At 46.1% G+C, this 14,692-nt stretch overlaps 1 protein-coding gene and 1 non-coding gene across 5 annotated transcripts in view; both read left to right on the top strand.

The window, feature by feature from the left end:
* Positions 1-7,233: 7,233 nt before the first annotated feature.
* LOC135379086 (uncharacterized) overlaps positions 7,234-14,692 on the top strand; it is a 35,117-nt gene continuing 27,658 nt past the window's right edge. The window contains exons 1-2 of one of the 4 annotated variants that reach the window (XM_064612335.1): positions 7,234-7,314; positions 13,375-13,613. The gene's annotated coding sequence lies outside the window, so the exon portion shown is untranslated. Of the gene's footprint in view, positions 7,315-12,240; positions 13,614-14,692 lie in introns of those variants that run through there. The other 3 variants (XM_064612338.1, XM_064612337.1, XM_064612336.1) reach the window with 3 other exon arrangements.
* Trnaa-ggc (transfer RNA alanine (anticodon GGC)) lies at positions 9,265-9,337 on the top strand. Its single transcript has one exon. It is a non-coding gene; the product is annotated as a tRNA-Ala (tRNA).

The raw sequence follows: 14,692 nt of genomic DNA, 5'->3' as shown, positions 1-14,692 counted from the left end.
TCACCTGCGGCCACTCTACATCACGGGGCCCGTGCGAGGGGAAAATGCTACGTCACGATGTACCCTCCTCCTTCCCCCATTCTCCGATACCCTGTTTGTCAGACTCAGACAGGAAGATCTTTATCCGTGGTGTAAGAGGAAGATGCTAGACATGGTGTGTGGTACACAGAGGGCCTCCTGAACGCGATACAGGGTACATGTAATTAGTGATTAGGGTGCCTCAATAAGTACCTCCTGTGTATCGTGGTGTATCATAGTTTAGTGCGTTCTGGGTACCTGCGTTGTCACAGTATTATCATTCTTCGTATTATCGTAGTTTAGCGCATTGTGGTTACCTGTGTAATAGCCCAGCGCAAAGTGACTTCTCTGTCGATTATTTACTCTCTATCTACTCTCTATTGATTCTCTAGTTTGTGCTCTTTTACTTACTGATTGCTACCTGTACTGTCACGATTTCATTCAACTGCATAAATTCACTCAATGTCTATTTACGAGTACTGACTGTGCCCTATTGGATTGTGGTGTACGGTGTAACGGTATTGCGTTGTGTTGTACGTAATAATGGGCGTTTTGGATGTGCTTGCCGTATTTGCCACTGTGTCGTAATTGCTGTTTCTCTGCTTCTCCTTATGTGCGCGAACTGCAAGGCCCATGTGGCTGTTCTTGGGCACGAATGAATGAATAAATGAATCATTAGCTCCGTCTGCACAGAGTTAACACAATCCCGTCGTCTGCTACTATTTTCCGCCATCTTGGCGTCCACGCGCAGCTCGCCGCGAATCGCTCACAAAAGTATAGGTGGGGTGCATTGACTTGCGCTGGTTCACCAGAAAGAGGGAAAACGCACGGGTAAAGCTATGGTGTGACGTCATATGCACGCCACCTATAGCTATACGATTAGCGACTAACTACATTTTGGAGTCGAGTAAATACGTACAGAGGAGGTTTGAAAAAGTAGGTGAAATCGGAACACATTATTCATGCATGGGTAAGCGTGGGAGTCAATACGGTGGCTTCGCGGCATTAGTTTCTACAAAGGGTTACTCCGCTCTACACATAGTGAGCTAGTATTCAGGCACCCTACCTGTATTCGTAGGTTTCTCGCCGAACATGACGCGGCAGAAAAACAAAAAAAAAAAAACATAAACGACGACGAATACTGAGTGGTCACTTCTGTTGTCCATGATGTAAAACCTAATATTAGTGGGTTACGCGGTGTTAAGAACAAATACTGCAGAATGCTGTAAGTTCATACCGCGACTTTCGTCCGAATGAAACTCCTGCAAATACCAAGTGATGGTTTATCGTCGCTTCATAAAGAGGACATTGCTGAACCAGTTTCGGAAAGTGTTTCGCTTAAAAAACAAGAAAAAGAAAACAATTTCTAGAACCGGGACATTTTCAGCCGCACTTTTTTTATTACCTGTTAGCACCTGTAATGATTACATATTAGAGTTGCAGCACAACTGTGGTTATGTCAGCCGTAGTGACGTAGATAGACGGAGAGGAGAGACAGGAAGAAGAGGGAAGACAAGGAGGCGGCCTGGGCCGACTTCAGTAGGAACTGCGGACATCCGTCTGCATGGTTTGCCGTGAAAACCCGGGGAACGGCTACAGACAGCACAGGCTGTGGTATGACTCGAACTCACCACCTAACAGTCTACAACTATCCCACGAAGAAACCCAAAAAGTGAGTGGATGCTTCTATCCACTCAGCCATTCAGGTGCTCTTTCAGTCATAGCTGAGCGTGGTCATATGAGGGGAGATGCTCCCAAATAAATACCACCAATATGAAGTTTGGGCATTGAACATGACCCGGACTACCATGTGAAGAAGTCATTTTCAACGACAGAAAGATGTCACATATATGTATATATCGATCGAGAACTGTTCATTTGTGTTTTGACGATTCTTCCGCACCTCTAGTCACGGATGTGTTAAAGACTTACCCTCATGTTTAAGAAACAGGACACAGGCTGGTTCCCCAGTGGGTTCCAGCCCACTGTGGTGTGGTGGGGAATGAGCAGGCGGACAGCGTCGGATAATCAACTCTCTCGTATCGGGAGTGGACCGGTATTGCACTGCTGCGAGGAGACCGTCGCTCCATTCATCGACGCCTCGTGACACCCTTGGCTTCCCGTCAGTGAACAACTGACATTCTCCCCCCATCTATACTGAATGCTGCTTCCCAATTCCTGCCTGTTGTCCCGTTTCGTCGCCGTACGCTTGAACCTCCCATTTCTGTAACCTGTCTGCAGCCAAGATCACTTAGTTCACATAATCCCCTCCACAATCTAACAAAGCACCCATTCAATGTGGCCGTAAATACCTGTACGGACCCTTTCTTCCCTACCAGGCTGTTGACCCACAATCCGCATGAAGTTTTAATGAGTCACACCTAACCCTTTAAATACCATGCCAATGATGAAGACGGTGCCCAGAACAAGAACAGTCTCTGTTCGAAATATCGGCTGCTCCTGTCCTGAGGCAACTCCCTTCGTACTTCTGTACCGGTTCGCTGGATTTCCACCAATCTACGCTGAACCAAGTCGATCAACGCTCGCTTTTCGCGTGACACGAAACACCTTTTATGAATATGCTGCAACATGTCATCGTCAAAATTCATCGAATGCGACTCGACGTGTCTTTTATAGCTCAGTGAAGTTATCGCTTGAGACGAGTTGACTCTCCAAGATGACGTCAATGTGGTGCTCTAGAGGATCTGGAGTATATTCTTCTCCATTGCACACCCTGTCAACCTTCCCGAACCGCACCCTCCGGATTTCTCAATCACTCTCGCCCGCCAGCTCCCTGTATGAAAACTAAAATTGCTTGACCCTGACCAAATCCGGCCCACCAACGCTCTGCGCTGAAAGCTCTTTTGACCTTCCTGAACACAATCGGACTTCGATCATTATTGTGAAGGGGCTCATTATTTTATTCGCTACATCACCACCAACAAACGGACAGAGCATCGCCCCTGGCGATGAATCTCCCAATTCGTCATCTTCAAATCAAATTGTTGTTGTTGCTGTTGTAACCGTTTGTCGTCGCCCGTCCCCCTTTTTCGTCTTCTTTTTCTGTCACTCTGCCATCGAGAGTATGCAGTTCCTGTGAAAGTAAAAACGAATGTGTTTCTCAAGCTGATGAGTTTCATCGCACACCATTTCTTTTCGTAAAGTGTCAACATGTGTTTTCGTGTGGCTAGGACATTCAGTGTGAATGTAAATCGCTGGAAATGCCGTTTACTTTGCCGAGTGACAGGGACCTTTCTTTGGCGGTCGTTCAACCGTCCAACTGCGTCATCCCTTCGAGTCCGTGTTGTCGAGTCCCGTCGAGCCCATGGTTGCCCAACCTGTTGTTGTTTTCACCCTTTCGCGGCACATTTTTCCTTCTGCAGAAACAATATTTTCAATAGTCTGAGCAGTAAACTCGCACGGGCGCAAAGAGGCGTTCCTGATTAGAGCTATTGGTGTAATCTAGACTGCTGGCACAAAAGCAACTGATACGACGATATGAATGCTGGAAGCATCAGAAAAACATACCTCTTGATGATTATCGCCTCCTCTTGAGCGAAAACAAATGCGTCCATCTATGACCCACATGCCACATGTACATGGGAGAACAATGCATCCATGTATGACGCACGTGCCACTCATGGGAAATTGATAAGATTCGTAACAACATGCCGCATACTGCGGGTTTGCACAGCGGAGAGACAGAGACAAAAAAATATTTTTCTAGGGTCCACTGTGTGCCTGCATGCATTGTCTTAAGCACAGAACAGGCATTTAGGTATTCCCAAGAGCAGTTTTCTTTTTTAGGTTTTTTCCCCTGAGTGTAACTATTTCTATTGATCCGTTCAGTGTCTTGATTTCTATGCAAAACATATTGATTTCGGGGTCATGCATTCAAAAACAACTACTTTATTTTGAGATGATGAATGGGACTTCATCCGACTTGATTTTTGCCACTTCCTGATGTGAATGTCATCTAACTGAATATTTATTTTGTCAGCTTTTAAGACAAAAAAATATGGCAAGTAACGGTCGCTGTTTTAGACCACCAATACAAAGCGTGTGTCGAATTTACTCGTGTTCATTATTATTGACACGGATATTGTGGAGCTATCGCATCGAGAAAAAAAAAATCAGTGGCGATTCAACGGTAAATGGGTGAAGAATACTTTAGCATTAAGCGCCTTTTCCGGTCTAAACAAACTCCGTGTTGTCCACTACCTGGCGTAACACGACTTCCGGGTTTCTACGTCCTGTTTGTACCCGACTTCCGGTTGTCCACTCCCGTGAACGAAGCAAACTCAATCAAGCTTTGAACATATCCTCAGCGTTATGGCTCTGGTTAGGCGAGAACTGTACACGATGGGAAGTACCTGCTCTGAGGCTGAATCACGTAACAGGCGCTCTCATCCCAGGCATCTAAGGCAAAGTCAAGGCATATAAGAATCTTCGACAGATGTAGGATTTTCATGAGTGGGGTGTCCGCTCCGGAAGTGCAACGTGGATGCTGGGATTGGTCTACTGAACCCTACGTCCAAGTATGAAATTGAGGGGTTCCGGACATAGAGGACGAAATTCAGGGGGTCCTTCACACGTAACAGAATTTTCCTCTCGCGTTCGCAGAAAGGTCACTGAGAAATTACAGGCTATGGGTGTCCGCCGTGCAAGTTAAAACGACAGTTATGGAGACCACTCACTAACAAACAAACAACCGAACATCTAGGGCGGGGTATCCTCCAATGAAATGCATCCCCAAGATGTCGTCAAACAAGCGAGAGTCGCGTAGGATACGGGCTAAATTTTTGCGCCGAGCGCGACTTACCTGACACACTTATGGCTCGCACTAAAATGTCATTGCTACGCTGTGACATGAACACTAAAATTTACAGCTCAGCCATTGCAGTGCCGGCACTTGAGAGCTGCACCATACTGAGATCTCGTCAGCTGAGCGGATGTAGATAGGGCGTGAACAAACGAAAGAAGAAGTATGCATACTGCATGTTCTACACTACTTAAAACGCTCGGGGCATTGCACTGGCAGCCGTCGCGCCAAACCGGAGCCTTTCGCTCCAGTTTCCATACCGGTGCCACGAGAACTTTTCAGCTCCGGTACGCGCATACCGGTTCGGACACTACAACAGGCATTATCAAAGATATTCTGAGGAAACTACTTTGAGGTTGCCCCGTGAGTGTGGTCACGATTGCATGGGCGTAACGATATGGAAGTGGTGGCTCCGAACAGGAACCAACAAGTTGAGTAAAACCAATGGAAAACTCCAGGGTAATTGCATTTTAAATCGACCAAGGTCCGCCGATGACGTTTTTTGATTTCAGTGAAATATATATATATATATATATTGGAGGCGACCTTAAGTGAAGACGAAAGCAGGTACCCGGAACTTCCTACGTTCAACCAGTCCACAGATGGAGAGGGGGTAAGGTGTCGCCGTCTTCGCGAATTGATTTTTTTTCTCGCGACTTTGCAGCCTTAATTACCGATGACATTCCATTCGCGTCACAGCCCTCATAGGTAACACACGTAAAGTCTGGGCACTCTAGTATACCTATACGAAGTGAAAATAGTGTCACTTTAAAGGGACGCTGAAGAAAAAACGCCAAAATCAGCAGATATGACAAAAATTGAACATTTTTTAGCGCTCATAGCGCGTGGGCGGCAGGAGAAGTATGCTTCTAATGCGCAACCTTTTTTTCTATCGTTCAATATATAGAAAACTATTCCATCTTGTTTCGTTGCCGAAAGATATGTCAGTAAATTTTGGTGAGAGCATAAAATTGCCAATATTTGGTATGGAATACCTCAGCTGCTGCAATACTTGTTCCAGTAATCTTGCGGTTACATAAAGGCGAACGTATCCCCTAAATCCACCTGCAAAAATATGTTGCACTATTTTAGTAGTGTGAACGCAGCGAATTTTTCTCTGTGTCCAGGTTTCGCCGTTGTGTCCTTGCACTCCGACTCCACTTTTGAGTGGCACACCATCGCGCGTTTTGAATTGCACTTGTCTTCGGTCTTCCTGATGTTGCATTATTTCCCGCTGCAGGCACTTGTTTGGGGACATGTCCACTTCGGCTTTCTTAATTACGAGGAACCATTTTATATGCAATTGCGAGACAAACAGATGGCGTCTGTCTATTATGCCGCACAAACTGACAGTGGAGTACTGACAGGAGTAGCCGAGTATAGCAACAACGTTTGTCAATACCGCACAAGGTGTTATTTTTTTAAATTAAATTATTTACTGGGAAGCGCTACCAGTGGCTGTTTGCTGGAGGTGCCGTCCTCATTACAGCCGCAAAAAGAAGTAACAAAAACTGTCAGCATACATTGCATAGGTACCGTGCCTTTCTGCGAATGAAATCTCATCGTGACATCTATTTGTGACATATATTCATAAAAATAATGAGGGGAGCATTCTACCGACAAGCGTTCGCCTGGTCTGACTTGGTGCAACCTTCCTCTTATTGACCGAATCCTGCCTAATTCACCAAATAATATAGGGGCTCAGGGGATGCATATGCTACCTATGTAATGTAGGTTAATGCTTTACGTAAGTTATTATGTAAGGTATGCTAATGACTTGTTACTTCTTGCGGCTGCAATAAAGACAGCACCTCCAGCAATGAGCCACCTAGTATATCACTTCCCTGTACATTTTTTTAGCGCACACCCTGCGCAGTATTAGCAAAACTGTTTCAAAAGTTGTTGCTATACTCAGCTACAAATTGTCAGTCAGTACTCCACTCTCAGTCACTGCGGCATAATAGACAGACGTCATCTGTTCCTCTCGCAACGGCATCTGAAAGGTTTGCACGTAAATAAGAATGCAGACGTGGACATGTCCACAAATAAGTGCCAGCGGCGGAAATCAGTGCTGCATTAGGGAGACCGAAGGCTCTGTGAAATGAGAAACGCGCGACGGCGCGCCACTCGAAAGTGGGGTCGGAGTCCAAAGCTGCAACGGCGAGACATGGGCACAGAAAAAAAATCTTATCTCTCCCATACGTCCGCGCGCGAAGAGGAGTCTAGGAAATGGAAGACATGGTCACGTGAACCCCGGCAGATGGACAGACTCGCCTGTTCGTTTTAACCCGAAGTCCACATTTGCACACGGCACGGCGACGCTTACCTGGACGGGGCCCAAGTGCGCGATGAAAGATAATGCTGGTCGGTCTCTGATATAAGCGTATTTCACACAGGCGTTGCGCCAGACTCCATCGGGCAACTGACGGATCCTCAGCTCAACTGCGGCTATAGGAGTGGACGTCGGAAGAGAGGTGAGATTCTAATCACCACACGTATATTATCAATGTTGCCACCTTCATTGTTATTTTCAAAACTGGAATTGCTTTTGATCAACATTACAGGTAATAGTACCAATATAACACCTTCCCAACGAGCTGCCTTTGTGTGAACCTCTACCCCTTCGGCTCCCTATGCCCGTAGACGGATCGTAGTATTACGATTATTCTGCGTTACTATAATATAATTCATAGATCGTGACCGCATACAATGCGCTTCTTCACTATCATGGGCGTTACTTCAGCATCCCGTTCTCCTCATTTCATGCCCCATTTCAAACCCCACACCCAGACCTTCTACACTGTATTATTCTTTTCATCGGAGTTTTCCTTATTAATGCTAATCTTCACGATAATGGCTGGTATCGCTATGCGTCCGCGTAGTTCACCTCCCATCTTTAGTGATATACGCAGCAGGTAGCGTTGGCGGTGGAGAAAAATCTCACTGCTCCATTCCATCCGGTATCAGGGAGTGGTCGGACAAACAGATGCTGTACTTGTCCTGCTGTTAAACAGTTTGTCCGATGTCGTTAAGGGACTCTACGTTTCATGGTCTGTTCAGTAAAAAAAAAAAGATGAAGAAAGGTCACCTTGGGTCGCCCGCTGTCGCATAAAGAACTGATAAGACGATAAAAATATACGAAGACATCACGCGAAGAGTCCACTTGAAGCTTATCACTTGGGTACTCAACGCATATTGATGATGATTCCAGAACGACGGCGGAGAATGTATAAGAGATAAACTGATGTTCTGAGGCTGGAACGACATAAAAGGGACAGATACAAACAAAGCCTCAAATTGCCTAAGAAATCAACGATGAAAGATGAAAGTCACTGAAAAGGTTAGCCAGCTGTAGGGATCGAACCCACATCTTCTGGATCTGGAGTGGCTGGTTTGTCGTCCCTTCAGATGACTCACCCCGAAAAGTCAATGGAGAGGCGTGTTAGCTTAGCTCAATTGGTAGAGCCCTGGACCGGCAATCCAGAAGATGTGGGTTCGATCCCTACAGCTGGCTAACCTTTTCAGTGACTTTCATCTTTCATCGTTGATTTCTTAGGCAATTTGAGGCTTTGTTTGTATCTGTCCCTTCTATGTCGTTCCAGCCTCAGAACATCAGTTTATCTCTTGCTCAACAGGTGCCGCTTGCGTCGATTTCCGTCGTTTGAATGTGTGTATGAGTGAGCAAAAATGTAAGAGTGAAAGGAGGGAGAGTGAGTGGCTGGTTTGTCGTCCCTTCAGATGACGCACCCCGAAAAGTCACTGGAGAGGCGTGTTAGCTTAGCTCAATTGGTAGAGCCCTGGACCGGCAATCCAGAAGATGTGGGTTCGATCCCTACAGCTGGCTAACCTTTTCAGTGACTTTCATCTTTGATTTCTTAGGCAATTTGAGGCTTTGTTTGTATCTGTCCCTTCTATGTCGTTCCAGCCTCAGAACATCAGTTTATCTCTTGCTCAACAGGTGCCGCTTGCGTCGATTTCCGTCGTTTGAATGTGTGTATGAGTGAGCAAAAATGTAAGAGTGAAAGGAGGGAGAGTGAGTGGCTGGTTTGTCGTCCCTTCAGATGACGCACCCCGAAAAGTCACTGGAGAGGCGTGTTAGCTTAGCTCAATTGGTAGAGCCCTGGACCGGCAATCCAGAAGATGTGGGTTCGATCCCTACAGCTGGCTAACCTTTTCAGTGACTTTCATCTTTCATCGTTGATTTCTTAGGCAATTTGAGGCTTTGTTTGTATCTGTCCCTTCTATGTCGTTCCAGCCTCAGAACATCAGTTTATCTCTTGCTCAACAGGTGCCGCTTGCGTCGATTTCCGTCGTTTGAAAGTGTGTATGAGTGAGCAAAAATGTAAGAGTGAAAGGAGGGAGAGTGAGTGGCTGGTTTGTCGTCCCTTCAGATGACGCACCCCGAAAAGTCACTGGAGAGGCGTGTTAGCTTAGCTCAATTGGTAGAGCCCTGGACCGGCAATCCAGAAGATGTGGGTTCGATCCCTACAGCTGACTAACCTTTTCAGTGACTTTCATCTTTCATCGTTGATTTCTTAGGCAATTTGAGGCTTTGTTTGTATCTGTCCCTTCTATGTCGTTCCAGCCTCAGAACATCAGTTTATCTCTTGCTCAACAGGTGCCGCTTGCGTCGATTTCCGTCGTATGAATGTGTGTATGAGTGAGCAAAAATGTAAGAGTGAAAGGAGGGAGAGTGAGTGGCTGGTTTGTCGTCCCTTCAGATGACGCACCCCGAAAAGTCACTGGAGAGGCGTGTTAGCTTAGCTCAATTGGTAGAGCCCTGGACCGGCAATCCAGAAGATGTGGGTTCGATCCCTACAGCTGGCTAACCTTTTCAGTGACTTTCATTTTTCATCGGAGAATGTATATTGGCTGAGTACCAATATCCCTTACACACCACTTACGAGCCGCAATACCATTTCTCCAATCTTGTTAGATTACGTATTACATTCAAAATGGCATTATATTAAAAATTACTTTCAAATTACATATTTAAAAAGGGAATCCGACATGGTAAACCCTGCAAACATTGACCACAAAGGTAATTTGAACCATAGGGTAGAACAGAAACACCATGGCAGTATATACCACCCTGCACCACCCTCCCATGGTATGACGTGCACCATTAGCTATTATGTGTCAGTTACCCGTACTTTACATAATAATGAATTTCAAAGAGGGCATCCCGTCGATTGCATCGTCCACAAATTTCCGCCACGGGGAACAGTGTGTTTGCCCGCTCACTGGTGGGTAGGTTGAATGTGATAGTGAAGTACTACGTAACACACTTGCGAAGAATTACAAAATAGTTTTCAACGCGCCTTAAACAATGTTTTTTTTTTTCACACTGCGTTGTATCCAAGAGGCTGTCCAACGAAACACGATCGACGTGCGCAAAGCACAGACTTGCGCACAGTTGCTTATGCTACTTGCGCTCTGTTTGCAAAGAGGGCGCAGATAATGAGGCACCCAGAGCCGTATATTAAAAGGGAGTCTGGCCATTGGGAGGAGTCACAAAAAAGTATCGACCTGTCAATCACAGTTTCGCTCCTCTGATTGGTTTGCTTTTTACCAAGGGGGTCGCCATGGCACCATACTGCCACCCCAAATGGCGACGAAAACAAACACAGTGAAGCGGGGATTTCGTGAGAAATTCACAGACTAACCTGTTACGATATCTAACTGAAAATAACACGTTTGCCGCCGGTGTTAGGCCTTGTGAACACGGAGATCACAACGAAATCATAAGAAAAACCGCTCTGTACTGTACAATCTTATATTTAATCGCTAGATTTCATGGATATAAACATTATTCCTCTTATATTCCAACTATTCACGTAGATTTGTTTAAAAATCTTGCCGACAACAGAATGTGTCCGAGCAGGTTCTGCAGCAGACGACAGATAGCAGACGACGATTCCCGACGCGCCGTACGCTCCCTAGGTAGCGCTCATCAATTTGCGCCAACAACCAAGTATCCTTTGCAGATTGCGAGAGGTATCCATTTCAATCCAATCCAATCCATGTGCCATCCAAAATGGAGCTGCCCATGTTGGATAGGGGGGAAAATAGTGAGGATGGGCTGATTGATAGCGCCCCATATTTCAAGACTTCATTGGTCGGAGAGCTGTAAACGTGGGTGGAGCTTCAGGTATAGGCATGATCCATTAGTGGCCAGTCTCCCTTTTAATAAACGGCACTGGAGGTACCCTATAGCAGGGGCCATATTGGCGCCAACTATAGACTTCTTCGGCGCCGTCAAGGTCACAGAGCATGCGCAGAAGCGTCGTGGAAAATGTTCATTACGGCACCTCTATAGACCGTCAGAGAGGTTAAACAGCTGTGGCTCATAGGAATGTCAGCGGCCATTATTCGTTGCTTTCGCGCGATTCGACCGTCCAGAGGTGAAAATAGTGCTGGAAGCGTTTCTCTCAGTGCTGCGTGAGAGGCCTCGTATCCAGCTGTCAGTAGATGAAGCGTCTCCGACGGGGCGAAGCCTTGGAGTTGATGCCCTTGCATAATGAAAAGAAAAAGAAACTGTTATGTTTCAAATACTTTGCCCAGTCTGCTTTCTACTGTTTTCTTCTTCTTCTTTTTATTCTATTTATTTTTTCCTAAGCAAGGCACGGTCATTCGCAGTTTGCCTAATAAAATGGCCGTCACTGCGAAACACGTGACTTTCCGTAGCGAACGGGGAACGGGGAATGAAATGGGGCATAAGGGCCGCTCAAAAATGCACGTCCTCCCTGGAATCAAATGTGTATGCCCGCTATAGAATTCCCTCCTCTGTCACTGTCTCCGATACTCCGTACCTCTATCTTCTCGACAACACGCTGACCAACTCAGAGGAATGAGCAGCAATGGCTCTAATTCGAATATCAAACTGACGATACGCTATGTACATTAACACAAGTTAATGCGCAACCAATTCAAAATCGTTTAAAAATACTTTATTTGTTCTCGCGGTGCACGTCAATAGGTGCATGATAGCCATAAGGATATTCGACACAGCTTAACGATTTCCCGGTGCCCCATATATTATCTAACCTATATGTATGTAGATCCATTCTATACATCCCCATATATTAACTAGCTTTAATACGAGAGGATAGAGAGGTAGCAAGCAAGCTGGTGGTATAGATGCATAACTTAAAAACCCGAGACTAGGCGACAAAAAAACGACAAACACAGACAAGGTCTCACATTGTCTGTGTTTGTCGTTTTTTTGTCGCCTAGTCTCGGGTTTTTAAGCTATGGATTTATAGCTTTAATACTTTTTTTAATTCCTTGTTAACGCGGCGAAGCAACGGTGGGTATTAGCGGCGTACAAATGTGGACAGACGGAGAAAGGACGTCGGGAAAGGGTGGGGACAAGTGGGGTTAATGTGCGTCCTGGGCCGACTTCATGGGTAAGAGTTTCGACATTCGTCTTACTCGTCGACTGGAACGCGGCTCTGGAGCAATCGCGGTCGTCTCTGTACTCACTGTTACACATATCCCTAGTCAGACGAGTGAATTTAGAAAAGGGAAGTTCTTATGTGAGGCATGAGAGAAGCACTGCATGGAGCTTCATGCTTTACCCACTGCACTGGAGGCGTCACCTCTGGTCAATCAGACGGGCGCCTTTAATTTGCGACTTCCAGTGAAGGATTAACAAAGGCACGACGCAGCAACATCGAGACCGGTCACAAGGAAAGTGTTTTGCGGCCCAGGGAAAGGATGGGTCGAGAGTATGATGCTTAAGGTACATGAGCGACGTGTTACATGAAGAAGTGTAACGTCATGCTACGCAAGCGTTGTACGGATCGAATATAGGCCATTTCGGCGTTCACCCACTTGGGGTAGTTGATCACTCTGCCTTTGGACTAGCCTGTAGTCATTTGATAGTTTTTCCAAGAACAGCACGGATCACTTGAGACACCCGATACCTGCCAACATAGCGAGCGCCCGTGTGAACAGTCACTGTTGTACTGCTAGAGATAGGTGTGGCTCCCATTACTTACTGGCTTCTATAATTCTGCGAAACGATGTTCTTTCTGAAGTTACAGTCTTATACAGTTATAGTCTTATATAGTCTTATACAGTTATAGTCTACAGCTATAATCTAATTTAGGGATGGTTTAGTCCATGATGTACGAAGCAGGGGGAAAGGCAAAGTGGTTTATCAGCACCAAATCTAAAGACATCACCTCTGGGACGGTGTTCGATAATCGCCTTCGTCAAGGACAGCGACCCCTGATCAAGGCCCGCTACATGGGAAGTCGGAGAGTGATGTATCCCAGTTCCCGACTTGCGTCAGTCAGACGGAACGTTTTTTACGGGGTTCGGGAGGTGTTGGAAATAGACTCTGTACAGTAATTTCGCCTTTTGAATCTATTCGGTTAAAACAAACTCACTAAAACGATTTTGGTAGATGCACTTTAGAGAAATATGTATATCGCGTTACGTGTTCATTGCTGCGGCATCATAGTGCTGTTCTTTGTATCATATGCGTGTCGAGTTGCAAAGATTTAACTTCTGGACATTTACTTCAGGCTCTACACTTTTCAAAATTTTTTCTCGGGCCACCTATAATGCATTGCGGTTAGGACATAAGGCATGGAAGCCCTGTCAGCCAGACGCACTCCAAGTCGCCTCATAAGACTGAACTGAACACGGCAACGCAAAGTCAACTCGGTGAGGACGCAGCCCACCTGAACGACACCATTGCCTTCGCCAGAGACAGGCCTCAGTAGTACAGTCATGCCTCACAACAGCGGAACAACTGATACTGGTACCGTGGCATTTCTTTATTTTCTGATACGCTCTGTCCCAATAAATGCTGAGCCAACGCCGAAGCATCCTGTCACTCGGCCCATGGACGCAGCTATCCTCCCCCCGAGCGGATTCCGCTCGGTCTTCCACTTCACCCTTTCCTCTCCTCCTCTCCACCACCTTTCCCTTCCCGAGAAACATGCCGCCTAATCAGGCAGGCAGACCTCTCGGGTTCCTCCCAACGACAGTCCTCCTCCTTCCTCCTCCATCCTGTCACGTCAGAGCATGTCGCTGTAAATGCCGTTATTAGGGAGAGGAATAGTATTTTATTTGCTTATTTTTGTTTACGTTTACTACCAGCCATTAGGCTACAACAGCATCATCCTATTTATCCTATGGTGCTAAATACGAAAACACGCGTTTTCAAATACTTGGAAGTAAATCACGGTACAATAGCAGTATGTGTCACTCCAAGACTCGCAAACTGGCTTAACATGGTGCGGTTCTGTTCGTTGATTGAAAACAAAGAGAGAGAGAGAAAAATAAATAAAAATAACAACCACAATCTGTGCAAACCCTAAAGTACCAACACTAAAGTGTTTCATAAGTTCAGTTGTGTTCAGTGCTGTTTCATAAGTGTTGCGTAGACCCGTTCCAGCAGATTGCGTTAGATAACAACAGCTTGATTGCGAGATGATGGGGCTTATGGGGCCGAGATTTTTTTATATATAAAACGCCTAGGCCTCTGTTGTTCTGCACTCAAAGCGCTTTTGACATTTCTCGACACCATCGGACTTCGATAGTTATTGTGAAGGGGCTCATTATTTCATTCGCCACATCCCCACCATCAATGGGGTAGAGTATCGCCTCTGGCGAGCGATGAGACTCCCCACTTTGCAAAGTCAAAAGAAAGTTGTTGTTGTTGCTGTTCTCCGGAAGTTCCGCTGAAGCAAAAATCAAGCACCTCTTGCTCGACGACCCAATTAACACTTCTTTCTTCTTTCGCTTTAGTCATGATAACGCCCACGTTTGTGTGACCAACAACGGCGAGCCGGTCCTGTCATTACCCCCCCCCCCCCCCACGCCCCACACCGCCTC

The sequence above is a fragment of the Ornithodoros turicata genome, chromosome 1, assembly GCF_037126465.1.
Source record: "Ornithodoros turicata isolate Travis chromosome 1, ASM3712646v1, whole genome shotgun sequence".
In the NCBI taxonomy this organism is placed as follows: Eukaryota; Metazoa; Arthropoda; class Arachnida; order Ixodida; family Argasidae; genus Ornithodoros; species Ornithodoros turicata.
Note: the sequence above shows the minus strand (reverse complement) of the source record. Positions and strands in the feature narration are given on the sequence as shown.